This window comes from Cicer arietinum, chromosome 5, assembly GCF_000331145.2.
Source record: "Cicer arietinum cultivar CDC Frontier isolate Library 1 chromosome 5, Cicar.CDCFrontier_v2.0, whole genome shotgun sequence".
In the NCBI taxonomy this organism is placed as follows: domain Eukaryota; kingdom Viridiplantae; phylum Streptophyta; class Magnoliopsida; order Fabales; family Fabaceae; genus Cicer; species Cicer arietinum.
The window spans coordinates 46,810,810-46,815,044 of NC_021164.2; the positions used below are offsets into that span (position 1 = coordinate 46,810,810).

At 32.7% G+C, this 4,235-nt stretch overlaps 1 protein-coding gene and 1 long non-coding RNA gene across 3 annotated transcripts in view; one reads left to right on the plus strand and one right to left on the minus strand.

Moving 5' to 3' along the window:
• LOC105852109 (uncharacterized) overlaps nt 1–2,174 on the plus strand; it is a 12,444-nt gene extending 10,270 nt beyond the window's left edge. For both annotated transcript variants that reach the window (XR_012162958.1, XR_012162956.1), the window contains exon 3: nt 599–2,174. The gene's annotated coding sequence lies outside the window, so the exon portion shown is untranslated. The remainder of the gene's footprint in view (nt 1–598) is intronic.
• A 1,433-nt stretch (nt 2,175–3,607) lies between these two features.
• Nucleotides 3,608–4,235, minus strand: LOC140920261 (uncharacterized). Its single transcript, XR_012162984.1, has 2 exons — nt 4,068–4,235; nt 3,608–3,976 (listed from the first exon to the last, which is right to left on the minus strand). It is a non-coding gene; the product is annotated as an uncharacterized lncRNA (long non-coding RNA).

Sequence of the window (4,235 nt, forward strand, 5' to 3'; positions counted from 1 at the left end):
GTGGTTGCCTAAGTGGCCGGTGACTTGTGTTTTAAATATCATTATCTTGTGGTTGCCTAGGTGGCTGGTGATTTGTATTTTAAATATTATTATCTTTGTGGTTGCCTAAGTGGCTGGTGATTTGTGTTTTAAATATTGTTATCTTTGTGGTTGCCTAAGTGGCTTATGATTTGTGTGATTATTTAAGTGAGTGGTGATATGTACATTTTGAGCATCATTATCATTTCATGACATATCATATATATCTGTGTGGACGCTTGTGTGACTGGTTTAATTTTTCCCTATTGGTATCGGTGACTTCTATGAGGACCTCTGTGTGGCTGGTTATATCTGGATCATATATATTTAGGAGCATGCATAACTTGCATACACTTTATTGTTATTTTTATTTTGATATAATTATTTGTTCTACGGTTGCTACTTGATTTATTTAGATATATTTTATGATTTTTGATACCCCTTTGAGAACTATTAAAAAATCAATTTCTTTAAATCTTTTATTACGAAAAGATTTTATATTCATATTTTATGGATGTTAATTTATTATTTGGTTTAATTTTTGTTGTGGGATGAACTGACCCCTTACACCAACATTTAGGTACTAATGATCTCAAAAAGTTGCATGAATGATGTTTGATTGGTGCACACGCGGGGAAAATGAGACTTTTACTTAAAAATAAGGCTTAATTGCACTTTTAGTCCCCCTATTATAGGTGAAAATTGAAAGTAGTCCCCCCTTTTAGTCCCCCAAACAGAATTTGAATGATGAGTTGTCATTTTTTTAATGACGTGTCAATAAAAAAGGTGACGTGACAGACACTTATGTGGAATAAACTCATTATTATATTATTTCTGATTAAAAAATATAATTTATATTTTTAAAAACCATTATTATAATTGTGACAATATTTTTAAAAATACAATTTAATTATTAAAATTAAGTTAAAAGAAAAAAAATCCTAAAATCATGAACCCTAAACAAATCAAAATCAAAAACATTCACTCATGAACCCTAAAATCAATCTAGCTTCCAAATCTCCATCTCTGAACAATCAATTTAGCTTCTTGCAACTCCAAATTAGAACCAGTAACAGACCATCAAAAATAGCCGGGGATGATTTCGTAGTGGGGGATGATTTTCCCCTTACGAATGTTGATGTAGGCTTCGCCGTTGAGGTTACGGAGAGTGGTGGTTTTGATGAAGAGGTTACCTTCGCCGTTGAGGATGGTGAGGTTGGAAAGAAGGTTGGTGAAGAAGGTTCTAGACCATTCTAGACAATTGGTTTCGGACCAGTGCCAGTTGTGGACGTTGGTGCCGCCGGGTCTTTCTTCGACGATCCACTGTTTATCTCCCTCGCCGTATTTCGCCATCCAACGGTGATTTAGAGGATTGGTGAATGTGTGTTTGAGAGGAGAGAAAGAGAAGGGTTGGATTTAAGAAAGAAAGAAGGGAGCGAGTGTGCGTGGAAAGATCTAGAGATAAGAAATCAATGATGGAGTTATATGTTGTCGTTGGTGATGAAGTGAAAGTTGAGGTGTCTAAAATTGCAAGGGCGAAAAGAGTGGGTAAGTTGAGAGCTTTGTTGATGAAACTGTTGAGGAGGAAGTTGAGCGCAATGTTGAGGGGAAGATGGAGGCCATGTTGATCGTGTTGTTAAGGAGGAAGAAATCCAAAATGATTTTAGGGTTTATGAGTAAATGTTTTTGATTTTGATTTGTTTAGGGTTCATGATTTTAAGTGTTTTTTCTTTTAACTTAATTTTAATAATTAAATTGTATTTTTAAAAATATTGTCACAATTATAATAATGGTTTTTAAAAATATAAATTATATTCTTTAATCAAAAATAATATAATAATGAGTTTATTCCACATAAGCGTCTGCCACGTCACCCTTTTATTGACACATCATTAAAAAAATGATAATTCATCATGATTTGGACTCAAATTCTGTTTGGGGGACTAAAACTGGAGACAAACAAAATGGGGGGACTACTTTCAATTTTCATCTATAATAGGGGGACCAAAAGTGCAATTAAGCCTAAAAATAATGTTTTGTATTACTAAAATTTTGTGGTACATTGTAAGGTTATTTATTCGCCATCATTAACTTTTAATAGAAACGTGGAAGTGAGATTTCATTCGCTAGTAAATAATTGAATGTCATTAATTTCAGTCAACCTTGTTTCTTTTGAATTTCACTTAAAGAAAATTTATTTTATTTTGAACCATAAATGAATATCGATCTAACAATTGGAATATTAATTTTGCAAATGAATAAATAAATAATATTTTAGTAAATTACATTACGTTATTTTACGAAAAAAAATATATCAAGTTCTTTTCTTACGCATCTTCAATTTATTACATAATGAACTACTCATAAGAAAAAAAAATAGTTGTTTCTAAAAGAAAATAAATATTTTAAAGTAATATTCAGATAAAAAATTTGGGCGTTACATAAACTCATAAAACCATACAATTCAGAAATACTTTTGGGAGCTCAAACTTCGTAAGTATTCAAAATTCGAAGGTTTTAGTTCTAGACAAAGACTTGCTCAAAGAAATATTTGAGTGCTTTAGTGTGAGAAATAAATTATAAAAATATGCTTAGTAGAAAGAAAAACATAATCAGTTCCAAACTTGTGTAATCCAGCCCGATAGTGGCTTTAGTGTTCCTCAAGCAAATTGTGGTTTTCAGGTTGTAATGAGAAGAATTGACTTGTACAGTCAAGGTGTAGTCGCCTTCAACAATATGTGGCTTTCATGTTGTGTGGAGTAGACTTGACGTGTAGGGCCAAGGTTTTTGTTTACCTCAAAAAGTTTATAGGTGTCAGGTTGTTTTGAGAAGACTGACTTATAGGGCTAGCACTACGCGAAAAAACGGCTTTTACAGCGCTTTTTTTAAGCCATTTACAGCGCTTTTTCAAAAAAATAAGCGCTGTGGAAACGAGCGCTGTAAATGATACAACAGCGCTTTTATAAAAGCGCTATAAAACATGTAAATACAACGCGCGCTTGTTATGCACATTTTACAGCGCTTCTTCACAAAAAGCGCTGTAATATGCACCCCGTCATATGAGTTATGGGTGTGCATATTACAGCGCTTTCTCACAAAAGCGCTGTAATATGCCCACCCATAATTTCATATATGGGCGTACATATTACAGCGCTTTCTCGAAAAAGCGCTGTAAAATGCCTACCCATAATTTCATATTATGGGTCTGCATTTTACAGCGCTTTCTCGAAAAAGCGCTGTAATATGCCCACCCATAATTTCATATTATGGGTCTGCATTTTACAGCGCTTTTCTTGTACATATTACAGCGCTTTCTCACGGAAGCGCTGTTGAAGGTGCACCATTAAAGCGCTTTAGAACAACATTTTACACCGCTTTTTAAAAAAAGCGCTGTAAAATGTGTTATTTTTTTTTTTTTAAACGCTGTAAATTAATTATTTGAAATGAAAAATGCTTTTTAGCTTTTTATGGCACTTTTTTTAAAAAGCGCTGTCTTTTATCTTTGTACCCAAAATTATTTTTGATCCAAAATCACTTCACAATCAGTAGAACAGAACATATTATAGACAATCAGTTCACACAATCAATAGAACATAAATCAGAACTCTGTAACTTTTTTAACATATATGTAACTCTGTAATTTACAACCTAAGTAACTACATTCAGATACATATATACAACCTAATTTACAACCTAATTACCTACATTCAGATCCATTATATAATAACTAACAGATCCATTATATGCATATATTGTGTCCTATGATCATTTACATATAATAACTAACAGAATATACATTATATGCACTAGCTACCATATAATATTCAGATCCCTTGCCCAGCACAAGCTATTTCCCAGAAAATCAAATAATTTTCATGTCAAGCACGTACTGACACCATTCTTCCTTTAATTCCATCAGATCTTCCTCAGAATATGATGGACTGGAATTGGCAAAGTACTGCAATATAAAAATTGAACATATTATATTAAGTTAGTATCAAATATATAGATAATTTATATATGAAAATCATATAATGCAAATACCGTACCGTTTCTGGGATAATAGTTTTATTCTTCTCAACAATCTCCTTCATGAATCTCAATATGTAGTACCCACAGTCAATGTTATTTGTTTGACGAGGGCACTTTATTGAGATCCATGTAATGTTATTAGACTTCTGCTTCGACACTTTAGCACCTCTTTGAGCTCGATAAAC